This window comes from Helicoverpa zea, chromosome 8 (assembly GCF_022581195.2).
Source record: "Helicoverpa zea isolate HzStark_Cry1AcR chromosome 8, ilHelZeax1.1, whole genome shotgun sequence".
Lineage (NCBI taxonomy): Eukaryota > Metazoa > Arthropoda > Insecta > Lepidoptera > Noctuidae > Helicoverpa > Helicoverpa zea.
The window spans coordinates 6907316-6921650 of record NC_061459.1 but is presented as its reverse complement, the minus strand read 5'-3'; the positions used below and the strand labels follow the sequence as shown (position 1 = coordinate 6921650).

At 37.1% G+C, this 14335-nt stretch overlaps 1 protein-coding gene across 1 annotated transcript in view; it reads left to right on the top strand.

The window, feature by feature from the left end:
* The first annotated feature begins 253 nt into the window (after positions 1–253).
* Positions 254–14335, top strand: part of LOC124632685 (LIM domain only protein 3-like) — a 37113-nt gene continuing 23031 nt past the window's right edge. The window contains exon 1 of the mRNA XM_047167625.1: positions 254–643. The gene's annotated coding sequence lies outside the window, so the exon portion shown is untranslated. The remainder of the gene's footprint in view (positions 644–14335) is intronic.

Sequence of the window (14335 nt, the reverse complement as noted above, 5' to 3'; positions counted from 1 at the left end):
TCTCTAAGCAAAAAGAAAAGCAATAAGTACAGACGATCTAAACAAAGAGAATCGACAAAGAATCAGCATTTTCTAGTCAGTAAAGTCGCAATGTGGAAGCGTAACCTTAATTACACTTAAAAGCTGTCGGAGTATACTTTTTCAATTAGAGTATTAAAGTGTTCCGACCCTGTCATTATATTAGAGTGTTGTTCCATGCCACCCCGGGCCGGAGCCTGCCGATGCCGCCCGACACAGTCGCGCTCGCCTCACTTCGCCGCGAGTCCTCCTCGACACGCTACGTGCCGGCTTGCCTCCCGCAGTTTCAAACTTTACACGAGCTGCCGACCACCTCGTACAAACGTTCCTTGTCGTTTAATTACAAGTTTAATAAATCATTTTAATTGGCCACCGCTACTCTAAGGATAATATCTCTGGGTCGACTGCGTTACCGGCGACTTGCAGGTGTTGGACATTAACTTAGAAAAGCGAATTTTCCGTAAACCTATCTGAAGTGACAATAATTGTTTGTGGACAAGTATTGTATCAATTTATTTTGGTGCTCTATATTTTGACTGTGGATTTGTTTTTCGTGGTTCCTGTTAAGATTTGTTGGAAAATACATGTTTTGTTTGCTGTTTTCATCGGAAAATACAGTTTAAAGGTAAGCTACTTATCACATTTTTCTGGCTTTAACATAATTTACACTGCTTGTTAGGTACATGTTTTACAAAAATAACTTGTTTGTTATCTTTGGGTTTAAAATGTTTTTATTTTCTTTTATTATGTTAAATTAAATAATTTTCGCAATAGGAAGGCGAAATTTTAAAATAATGAATATTTACATCATAATGTAAATATTCATTATTTTAAATTATCTCAAACGAAATTAAATTCGTTTTGCTGACATTATAAATTACTCATATGATTCTGACAGTTATTATCTAATTCAGCGACCAATTAGGTAGAGTGCGCTTTCAAATGAGAAAGTTAACTCATTCACGTTAATGTTTACATGTGTGCGATACGATAACACACGTTGTGATATAATTTGGGCATGTGTGCGTGTCCATTCAGTATAATTGGAAGATCCGGTGCTTCAGATAATTGCTTAATTACGTTTTTGTAAAAGTGCGACGTTTAAGAAGAATTGCGTAAAGCCAATTGAGTTGAAGCAGATAATGTTATAAAAACTTTAAGTGGCTGTTTCCATTGTTTCGTGTGATTTCGCACATATTTTGCACGTTATCTATATTTTATGACATATTAGGTTCACGATATTATGTTACAATGAAGAGGCTTACTAACAAATTAAATAGAGATGTTTGAATTAATAAACTATGTTTATGCAATGATTTGTTTTCATAACACGATCACGTGACCTTCGGTGCGAACTGTAGCAATATCAGCGCGAACATGATTGAAGCGTCAGCGTCAAGCCGGGGGGGTCCACAGCTCTACACAATAGCTGGCAAGAGCGAGTGTGTGTCCGGTGGATTAGTGTCGTGTCGTATGCGGCCCCACGAGCCCACGGGCCCACGAGTTCGCATACTGATGCGCCACCACGCCCGCCGCTTGTTATTTTAATTATTGTGTCTTAATTAAAGTTGGTGGAGCCCCCAACCCTTGCCCACCCCCCTGGCTCCTCGACTCAGTATAACATGATACAATATGTACCTCTACCTACCTTACTTGCAAGTTTTCACGCTGAAATTATGAAGAAAAGTTTCCTTTCTCTGCACGTGTATTAAAACTGATTTAATTAATAGTAAGTAAACCTTGTTAACTAGACAGTAAAATATGTTATCCAAATGTCACAGATGCAACATAGAAGATGCAGAGGTCATTACACTACTTAGTGTTATCTCAGCTTTTATCGTAGAATTTGATTTCTAACATCATAAATATGTAAAGTGGTAACCTTATTCAATAGATAAGTTACTTAACAAGATTTAAATGTTAAGATATTTATGATGCTGACCGAATATAAATTACGTTATTTTAATTTTACACTTTAGATTAAATGGAATGCCTATATTTTATATTAATTAAGCACCTGAATTTTATTTAACTTTGAACATTACAACTTGTTTTTATTAATAACATCACGATCATATCTTAATTGCAAATTCCGCCTGTTGCGATGATTTGTCTCAAAAACTTTCTAAGGAATATTTGAGAGCTGTTTCTGTATATTTTGTAGGAATACTGGGATGATATACCACATATTTTGTTATAACTTTTCAGGAGTCATGAAAAAAGTTAAAAAAATGAACATGTATCATGCACTATGCTAGAAATCACTGAGCAAGCACTGAAATTATTCTGAAGTCCTACCTATCACTAGTAGCATTCAATGCAATATTATTAATAACTTTCACAAATTAACATTCAATTAAACCTGTTTACGTAAATGCATTGTTATTACAATTGGAATTAAACAGTAACTTGGTCGGTATAGTAGCACCATTAATTAGTTCATTAACCGCCTCCAGAGCAGCCTAGGAAATGTCGATTAGGATTATTATTAGGCGCACAAGAGATACTCATTAGAGGCATCCGTAATGATTCGCTGACGGCCTACGTAATGCCGAACTCTACATAATGAAGACAACAATATCTACTCAACCGACGCATGAAATGAACACCCGACGTTATTCGTTTGTTTATCATTATCCCGAACCCCTACAGTATTGTGAAACATTCTTATTTATTCCTCCATTATTGTTTGTATGAAAACACAGAAAATTAGTTAATGAAATCGATTGTTCCTTCAGCTCAAATAGAATTCATTTCATTGTGTCCCAATTATAATTGATTTCATTAACAAAGCTTGGCCCATAATTGAAAGTAGGTATACAGTTTCAGCAAAAGGGAGGGTAAGGTAATTACAAGATCCAATTTAGAATTGCCAAGTCTACACTTTGCTGTTAGTTTCAAACAAAAGCTTAATTAATTAAGTCGAGAACAATTAAGTTCACTGCCGTAATATTCTCAGCAATTACGCGGAATTCGACGTATTTTGTAGTCGTCCGTAATTGCCGACGAGTCTCGAATCAGATTGTATCCGACGCTAATACAGCACACATCCATTAATTATACAGCGAACACTAATTGGGAAATCTATTAATTAAATTACCTATTAGTGCATCACGAAATCCCTGAGAATGCTAAATGAACTAATGGTATTACGCGTTCAATTGATATTAATTGTCGTCAGAACTAAACACAGCCAATTAGCTTTCAACCACTGCACACAGATTTATGTTTTTATGACATTGTATATGTGCGTAAACTTAACAAAAGAAGTTAAATTTATCTTAGGTACTTAATGTTTCTTAACCTTTTATGTGAAAATCGAGAAAGTATCGCCCACATCCGCCACAGGGCGAGACGCAAATGTCACAACAATTAGCATGCGGTAAACTGGTCATAACATTTAAATGTCTTTCAAATTAGTGCAAGGCAATTTTAGTGAATAAAACCTTAACGACCTAACGGAGATTGAAGCAATTAGATAGCACCACCTGGTATGGTGCCGAAAGGTAAGTGCGGTGGGAATGTGTGGCGGGATGCGGTGCCATAGTTGTCGGGTTTCGCTGAAGTTTCGGCTGACAATTTGAATGTATTGGCTGAGATAAATCAGAGGTGTCGTGTCGGTGAGGCGCTTGTCGCGGACGGCAGGTAGGCGCCGTGTGTAACGAGACACATTTCCGGACGTATCCTTCCAATTAGCGCGGTGCGGGCTCTGCAGGCCCGCTGGTCACCGCCCCGCGCCCGTCGCGCGCTCGTTACGCTCCCGCCTCGTTAGGAGAATTGTTTGTTCGAGTATGTAAAAATGTGTTTATTTGCACGTACGCTTCAGGGTAAAAAATATATGAAAAGACCCTTTTAAGACTTTTAATGATTTCCCGGCAAAGGGAAATTGGGTTAGTTATTTTCCCCGGGGTTGCCCCTCGTTAAGTTTTAATGGGGTAGCTAGCTACGACGTAATCAAACGTACTTATTTAAGTTAACGACGTTTACCAGCGATGTATACTTTGTTGTCAATAGCAGTTATTTAAAGGCGCTCTTGGCACGATCGCCATACGGCTCACAAACAACTCTGATTCGCGGTACGACACTGCGGTCCGGTATCCTCGTACGTGATACGATACCAATAGGCAATGGCTTCTCAACATCACTTTCCAGGAAAATCGCTTAAGCAGCTAACACGTTAGAAACAGGGGCCTTCCGGGGCGCAACTGAGGATACCAATCTTGCCGTATAGGTACAACGCCTAATTAATCTTCAGTAAAATGTCGACGGTGCTTGTTTTTGCCAGGAACTCGACTCATTAGGCCGACGAAGCATGTTGATTACATTCTGCAGTGCTTATTAGCGCAAACTCTCATTAGGGACCACTATTGTTGTAATTAAACAAGAAGCTGCATCAGTACGGGTCGCTAAGCGCGGCTTGTGCTGAAATCACCTCTATGCGGGCGCGATAGCGACCCGCTCGTGTCGGATTGCGAGTGGCCATTATGTTGTGCGAATTTAATTAACAACTCAATAGTTACACAGTAGAAGAATAGAATGGAGGGGTGTTCTTGTGGTGTCTGACATGATTCCATTGTTAGCGTCGGTGCAAAAAAGCGGAGGTTTGTTTTTGAAGTGGCTTACGCAATTACGAGGTGGTACTCGGTTCCGGCGGCGTCGGCGGGTGCGCCGTCGTCAGCAACGAGAGTGAGTTTAATTGGACAGCCGAGGGGCGCGGGGCACCTCCTAACACTTCTAATTGGCTCGCCTACACTAACAGGAGCGTTCCTCTAAAATGTATACTCATTGTCATTACGTGTAATAGGCTTCGACTCCACAGGAACACCTGACGCTTTGCCAATTTCTTTACTTTAATAAGTGACAATATTTTGTTGTTAAGATCCAATTTCTTCAGAGTCATGTGTCGCGGAATTGCTTCCCTGGTTTTCAGAGAATCTATTACGCTAATGATTCTTACATCCTTTAGAAATATACGTACCTAAAGTGGCGAAATCCAATAAATAACTCGAAGATTTTCTGAGCCAACTATTTAACTAATAATTCTCACTTTTCTATCCCTAAAAAAACTTAAATATCGTTACATTATGACTACATAGTGAAACCCGGATATGGACCTGTTACATAGTCCGTTGTGACATGCATGTCTCCCCCAAATCTCAACGAGTCCGTATCACTGTTTCATAATTTATTTATCGAAATTAATTACTGAGGTTATCAGTGTCAAACGTAGAACACTGCTGTCTACATCTATCTGATTATAATTACTAGTAGGTATGTTCGTTGCTATACTTACTTACATACTTTATGAATGTTATTAGAAAAACATGTTATCTCGATTCAACGTTATGGAAAAAACACAAAGGTTATTTTTGCCATAGAAAACCAATAAAATACTTGTTATGCATTAAATGATAACGCTTATGCTTAATTAATAACTTTATCTGGGCTCAATAATTAAAGTTTTATCATTGTTTATATTTTTGCTCACGAAACTAATAACTGGGTGTGCATAATTAGTCCAATTAAGAAAGAATAGTGTTTTATATTAGCATACGTTTGAATTGATTGTGGTGTACCGGGTGATTGGCAGCGCACGGGTGAAGCGCATGCGTGTGTTGTGAGCCGCGCGACCATGCGGCTCAGGCGATAGCGGACTAACCGCATATTATGATAACAATCCCTAATTAATATTTTACGAGTGCCTGCCAGCTTAGGGTTAGTCGACAATCGTCAGTTTTGCCTTTAAAGTTATTCTTTACCCTTCATTTTACCTATTCTAAGGTTTAAATAATTCAACAGCACTGTTAACAAATGTTTAAAATAGAACTCATAATATCTTTGTTTTCTTTAGTTTTATAATAAGTTTTTGTATTCACGTTATAGGTTATATCCCTTTCTTCTCCTAGGACTGATGTAGCTATATTATTAACATATCCTTCTTCACTATAAGTCCTCGTTTAGTTTTCAAATCAAGTGTCATATAGGCTGTAATAACTGTTAAGCGAGGTTAGATGCGAAAAGGAGAAAATTGCAGTCGTCGAATAAAGATTTTAATAAAAATCATCCTGAATGACTCACGATCGAATTGCGATTGCTCGCTGATCACAATTGATCAGTTTTCAATTTAAAGGCAGACATTGAATATCTTGTAGCGAATGAAGTTCATTCGCCTTAAACGCTATAAAACAAATGCAATGAGTGACTGACTTTAACAGTCTTTTCACACTGGCGGATTTTCACAGCGGAAAAACCGAACAATTGCCAACTGCTGGTGCTAAAGTGACGTAAAAACCGCGCGTACGGCCCGTAAAAAATCGCTCGGAAAAACCTGAGCGAAAAATCTGCCAATCTGTAAAGCTGTTACTACGAATAATTATCCAGTGTAAAAATAGCAGGATCATATAAAGTTGATCCTTTGTGCTCACCGTGAGTATCGGAGCAAGTGGGTGCATGGTGGCTGTCTGAACACGGGCCCGACACGACACTTCAACGCCCGGATATGAGCGGCTATTTAATTTCCGCGCTTTCAATGATCGTTTCACATTCAACTATATAACTCTTGTCAGTTGCCAGCTTTGCACCTGAGCGTACTTTGAAGCTTCATGTGCTTATATGATGGATTGATGCTAAAGGAACTGCGGTGTTCTATATCAACTTCAGCGTGAAACGAGGTATAAGTGTTACGCTCTGGAAGGAATTTTTAAGGGGTTCGAAAATTGAAAACAAACTCAAAGATTAATTTGCTGAAAAATATAATAATACTGGCCACAATGACAGAATGTTATGTTTAGCCCGGTCAAAATAGACATTTGAAATAACAAAAATTCCCGGAGAGCTGATTTTTGGTGGAGAGCTAGATTTGATCATTCTAAATAAAATACTAAAAGTCCCCATCGATCCCATGTGTGCGTCAAAAGTTATTCGAGGTCAAATGTCAAAATTTTTGGTTTTTTGTGTTTTTTTCGAAAACGGTAAGTTTTATCAAAAAAATACATCAGACCAAAATTGTAGATTATAAAATTTTCTACAAAAATGGCATTAACAGTTTTCTCCTAAATCTTACCATTCCCGAGATATCGTGATTCAAAGAGTCACACTACACATGATATACACATATAAGCCACGTATTTACGACGGCTGCCTTTAAGTTGTGTCGTTTGAAATAAGTATAGACAATCTAATAGGTTAATACCATTTATTGTTTTTCAAAGAATTCTCCGCGATATTTAATGCACTTTTGCATGCATTAAACCCAGTTCTTGAAATATTTATTCCATTCTGAAGTGGGGGTAGTCAAATTGGCCGATTTGTATGAGTCAACAACTTTTTCAGGTGTGCTGAAACGTTTACCATTAAGACTTTACTTAATTTTGGGGAATGTAAAACAATCGTAATGCCCACGGATCCATGTCACGGTATGTTACATGTTGGTCTGCGACAATTAACTGCCGCATAGCCTCGATATTATCTTGATATATTCCTGAGATATCGCGCTTCAAAGTATATTCCATACATGACATGCACACATTTTCACGCCACCTGTGAGGTAGTGTACTCGGCGCGTTTTTTTATCGTGGTTTCCCCTGTAGGCCTACTCCACTAACTGTCATGACAATTTTAGGATAGTTTAAGGGAATAATTGCCGTCAAGTTCTAATATGATGTCATTATTGATATTAACTATTGGTCAGGTCAGGCAAGTACCAATGCAACTTTTCTAAGTTTGTATGTACTTTCTAAGTATATCTTAGACACCAATGACTGTGTTTCGGATGGCACGTTAAACTGTAGGTCCCGGCTGTCATTGAACATCCTTGGCAGTCGTTACGGGTAGTCAGAAGCCAGTAAGTCTGACACCAGTCTAACCAAGGGGTATCGGGTTGCCCGGGTAACTGGGTTGAGGAGGTCAGATAGGCAGTCGCTTCTTGTAAAGCACTGGTACTCAGCTGAATCCGGTTAGACTGGAAGCCGACCCCAACATAGTTTGGGAAAAGGCTCGGAGGATGATGATTGATATTAACTATTGGGTTAACTATTATAGTGATTGTTTTAGATTTATCAGATTCATACAAAAACTCGTGGTGGCCTAGTGGGTAAAGAACCAGCCTCTCAAGTATGAGTGGGTTCGATTCCAGGTCAGACAAGTACCAATGCAACTTTTCTAAGTTTGTATGTACTTTCTAAGCATATCTTGGACACCAATGACTGTGTTTCTGATGGCACGTTAAACTGTAGGTTCTGGCTGTCATTGAACATCCTTGGCAGCCATTATGGGTAGTCAGAAGCCAGTAAGTCTGACACCAGTCTAACCAAGGGGTATTGGGTTGCCCGGGTAACTGGGTAAAGGGGGTCAGATAGGGCAGTCGCTCCTTGTAAAGGACTGGTACTTAGCTACATCCGGTTAAACTGGAAGCCGACCCCAACATAGTTGGGAAAAGGGCTCGGAGGATGATTTGATACTACAATCATTTTTGCAATTGCAAAAAATAATGTCAGGAGTTTTTCTGGCGCAGGTGGGAGTAAAGTTTTAATAGGGTCCAGATATTATGTATCAATTTCCAACCCCAGTCTTCTGGATAAAAATGGAAATGTCGAAGAAAAATTAGCGTGCGATAATTTTCTACAACTTTAAAAGTGGATTGTCGCGACCTCAGAGGTTTAAAAAATTTTGTTCTGTGTTTAGTGATGCAGAACCATGCCTTAGGACTGCAGTACGCTGATATTTAGGTTTTAAAAGTGGGCAATCTAGCCTTAGCGACAAGCCACGTGAAGGTAATTTAAAACCCGATATGACCCAAGATAATATCGAGGCTATGCGGCAGTTAATTGTCGCAGACCAACATGTAACATACCGTGACATGGATCCGTGGGCATTACGATTGTTTTACATTCCCCAAAATTAAGTAAAGTCTTAATGGTAAACGTTTCAGCACACCTGAAAAAGTTGTTGACTCATACAAATCGGCCAATTTGACTACCCCCACTTCAGAATGGAATAAATATTTCAAGAACTGGGTTTAATGCATGCAAAAGTGCATTAAATATAGCGGAGAATTCTTTGAAAAACAATAAATGGTATTAACCTATTAGATTGTCTATACTTATTTCAAACGACACAACTTAAAGGCAGCCGTCGTAAATACGTGGCTTATATGTGTATATCATGTGTAGTGTGACTCTTTGAATCGCGATATCTCAGGAATGGTAAGATTTAGGAGAAAACTGTTAATGCCATTTTCGTAGAAAATTTAAAGATCTACAACTTTGGTCTGATGTCTTTTTTTGATCAAACTTACCGTTTTCGAAAAAAAAACAAAAAACCTAAAATTTTGACATTTGACCTCGAATAACTTTTGACGCACACATGGGATCGAAGGGGACTTTTAGTATTTTATTTATAATGATCAAATCTAGCTCTCCACCAAAAATCAGCTTTGTGGGAATTTTTGTTATTTGACTACTACTTTTATGTCTATTTTGACCGGGCTAGTTCTTAAAATGAAAAACATAAAAGAACATATAAACAGGTATACGAGTATACCTACATATTGCAGTTTAACTTCATGAGTTCACCACTATTGTTCCCTCGTCAGAGTAATTTCCAGCGCCTTTCAGTGATCCACTCAGTTTAGGCAATTAAATGCATTCGTAACGTCTGGAAATTGTTACTGAGCCTGCATTATTTCTGATTGTTCACGCAGATTACATTGTCTCGGCTCTTATAACGGTGGTTGATCAGTCAGTGAAGAAAGACTGCTTATGTCTAATTCAGCTTAACATTTCTTCAAAATCACAGAAACTTTTTTAAATGTATAAGGAGATTATTTTGAATTGTCTTTTTCCTTCTAACGCAAAACTATTTATTATAAGATTACTGTTATATGAATCTTAATTATCTTTACGTGGAAAGCGTGCATGTTCCGGAAACATATCGAAACGAATGCTTCGTTAAGGTTCGTTTTGTGAAACAAATGTAATAAGCATAACTAACTGCTCATCTTTCATGAAGATAAAGATCCGTTTTTGCCTTGTAAAAGTATTTGATTCCAATTTAATTAAGAGTTCATTTGTTCACGTACAATTTACTTATTACTAATAAAAGCAAGTCAGGCGAAGAAGTGCATACCAAGGGGTGTATACATACGGTCCAATCCATCTTGTGCGATAGCAATCAGTGCGTCACACACTAATAGAAGCCACTGTATGTTTGTTTGCCATTAATTTCGTGACTCCAGCCACGTAGCGGCTTGTTGACACGCTTGCAACGATAGATACAGAAAAAGAACATTAATTAAATGTAAACAAGATATTATTATCGTATTCATGAATTTTGTTTGTGTCTTATTATGAAGGAAACTCGTTATGGAATAACTTATTTTTACGAGCATTTTTTATATTAAGAATCCAAATAATACCTATGTCGAGTTTAAAAACAAATCTCATTTGTTTAGTTGGGAACCGAATAGAAACAAACATTTTTAATACCCTCAGAACACATGGTGTGGTTACAATATTTATTTTGCACTAGTATAGAGGGGGATGTGTGTAGGGGGCTCGGCGTGGCTGTGTGTCAGCGATAGCGCACTGTCATCACTGTTATCTTGGATCGAGAGGTATCCGCCACCGCACGCGCCCGCGCCGCCGTAAATAACGTCTACGCTGACGGACCGATTAGTGATTACAGTCTACGTTGTAACACCCTTGTAATCTTTATTTAACACGCTTTAAAACACATAAGATTTTCGTAAATAATATCCCACCGTTTACCTATTTATCTCTAGTTTACCTATTGAAATAATTTTAAACAACGATACGAAATTGACGGATGTACCTATACTTCTATCTCCTTAACTGTCACCCAGTTAAAGGGTTAAAATTGATAAGTTATTTTTATACATACCAGTATACGCCAAGGTTCAAATAAACCGATACATTCATATCAAAACTGATAACCTTATGTTTTGAGTGACAAACCAATTTTATTCTTGACTGCCCCTCTCAGGCGGGCCGCCCCTCGGACCGATCAGACCTTATCCAAATTGGATCTTGAATAATAAAGAATCGGGGCGATTGGATTTTATTCCTTAAATTCAATTAGCACACAAGGGTCGTGTGTGACTGCAGACGAAAGATAGAGGCATATTATCGTATTAAAAAGGATCGAGAGGGTATATTTGGTCGGAAAGAAAGTGTTTTAATCTTCTTACACATGGAAATTTAAATTGCGTCTCCATCGTCTGGTTTAGTGTTAGTTTAATACATTTATGTAAAGGGTTAATGCATAGAATTTGATGTGTGTTCTTTGTAACTAAGTAGGTATGTGAACTTTTAACTTTGGCAAGTAATTACTCATCACATTTGTTAAGATGGGTAATTAATTCAATACCTACATAATTGTTGGGGAGTAAGAGTTCATAAGTTAAGAATTTATAGCTAGAGATCCAAGTTAACCCCACATCGCCGGCGCCACGGTTAACATTAAGTGAAACAAGTCTGCATGAGCCACATTTATGTAAATTACAGCACTTGCACTACTCCGATATTACAGCTTTGATTTAACGGCGGATAAACTGCAGTGCTTTTGCTAACAAACTATATCGACATGATATAATCTCTTACTTACTTTACACTCGATACGTATAGCCCCGATTTAATCGTGAGAATGGACGTAGAAATTTAAAGCGATATATTTATTGTTTAAATCCGGTCTGCAGCGAGTGTGGGCAGCGATTCCGTAAATAATGTATTATAAAATATGGATGCGGAGAAACTTTTGAGAGTCTGTTGTAATATATTGCTAAATAGTCTCGAGATTAGGCAGAAACGCTTTTACGCAGCTTATTTGTGATGAGATATTAAAATTTGCATAATTATGTATTAGAATAATTACGTGGGCATTGAAATTTAATTGGTATTGAATACTCCATTAAAGAACTGCTATAAATTAATTTATAGTTATAATCCATTTTTTTTTCTTTGACACCGAACAACGATTCGAACCATTAGCATAAGTAGGGGAAAAAAGCGTGGACACCTTCTGTGAAATGTTAATTCTTTTGCTTACATTCTTTACCCACATAAAATTGTGCAGCCGTCAGAAATGCATTAATAATAATTAATATGTCATCTATTATAATTTAATCCGTGCGAGTATCCGACCTGCTCCCCATTAGAGTGAATGTGTTAATAAAATAAATTGCGATATTATCGTTGCCGCGTTTGACATAAACATCGAATTCTACTTAAAGTAATGGAAACGATTTAATGCAGCCGAATCAGGGCGAGCGATAAGACCAGTTTCCTTACTAATGTTCACAAATAGATATTGATTTTCAAATTGTTCACCTTATCTGAGTATGTTTAAGTTAATATGGGAAATAAAAAGCTTAATGTAAATTTTATTTTTCAAGTTCATTTTGTGCTTGTTCGAGTTTACAAAAATGCTGTGAATGTGTTCTATGTTTGCAAAGTTGGTGACATTAAATATATGTACTAGCTTTAAACCAACACACTGTAGATATTTAATGTTCGCAATAAAATGTAATTGCTTTATAAAGTTTCGTAATACCCGGCTCTAATTGAAACCGCATGCTTATCCGTAAGTACCTATATATTTTATCTAGTACACAATACAATGTTCCAAAGTTTTTGTCTATTAACTCGACGCTTTAATGTACTCGTACCATATGGTAATCGTTAATGGTGGGAAAAAAATTATAACACGAAACGTACATTAGGCATTTTAATATATTCACACGTCATAAAATTTAATTTAGTTTTTCGTACGACAAATCAACAAATTACTGTGAATTAATAATGCCCTGTGGTCATTTTGAATGTTAAATGATGTAAGATTATACGAAGATGTTTGATTACCTACTACTTAGTTTGGGCAATCATGTTTAATATTATGCTTAACGGATGAGTTAATAAGAGGCAAATCAGTCAATGTTTGTGTCACAATTTTAAGTGGAATCGTTGATTTTAGAATCTTGTATTGTGTAACATAGGTCAATCAGTTTGTTGTTCCTAGTAAATATTGTAGTATATATATTTTTTATTATTTGAATACGGTAGTCTCTTCTAACTTGTGAAGAAATGTAAAAAATACATTTAAAGATACATATATTATGTAATTATTCTTTTAGTCAGAATATAAAGCATAAACTTGTAGATTCATTAGTCAGGATGTTAGGTAAAAACATGACTAAGATAATTAGCGCTCTATTAATTAACTCCAAATTTGCAAATAATTTGCAAATATTGCGAAAATTGTTTTAATCGAAAAAGTATAAAAATAATTCTAAGAAATTAAGTTTCGGAGAATTATCTTGCTACGAAAATATTGAATATCGTGCTTACATTAAATTGTTACAGAGAATCTCGATATATAAGGTAGATACTTTATTGCCCTTTTCCCAAAGGTCTGAATATGAGAAAGATCAATGTATTCTGCGTGAAATACAAACAAAATTTCAAAGTAATGGTACTGTAACGTTATCCAATATTCATAAGCATGTCGGCATAAAGGTGAGTATAGAACATAATTAATAAAGCACATGTGACGCCCGCCGTCGTGAAGGTGCCAGGAAGAGATTGCGTCGTCGCCAGCTGCTCAATATCAACCAGATTAATGTTTTTGCTCTTAAAATTCTAGATATGGTAGATTCCATTATTGAACAAATGTGGCCAGCACCTCGCACAGTTCCAATTAGCTAGGATTATAGCTCAGCTTCTAATACAATTCCTACTTTTCGATTGTGTTAATGTTTAAAATGTCATTGTCCTTCAGTTGACATTTAAGTATTTACACGTGAAGTTTAAGAACGACATTGAGGTTAAATTAATGAATGCCATTTACGTAAAAGATGTAATATTCGTAAATATTTAAGAGTTGTATAAAAAATAAATTGGCTTTAAACACTCCATTTCAATAATTACCACGTATTTTCCCATTGCAACGGTAACACGCGTGTTTATACGCTCTCGGTCGGTTCTCGTGTAAATGAAAGCGCACACAGTCGCCGGTCCGGCATCGCTCTTAAATTGACTGTCCATCAAATCGCATATCCTCCGGGACGCGGCTGTCGGGAATGGGATCCGAAGCACTCGCCCTACGCTTTCCGCAACTGAACTGGCCACTATGCACTCGCGTGATATTGCTTAATTAAACTTTAAGCTTAAGGGAAAATTTAATTTCCGGAGCGGCTCCAAGGGATTATGTTTCTCGTATTTTTATTTGTAATGATGCCGACGCTCTTAATGCAGCTCTTGTAAAGCTTCTGATCGTTCATTTGTACGTCTTAAATTAATTCCAA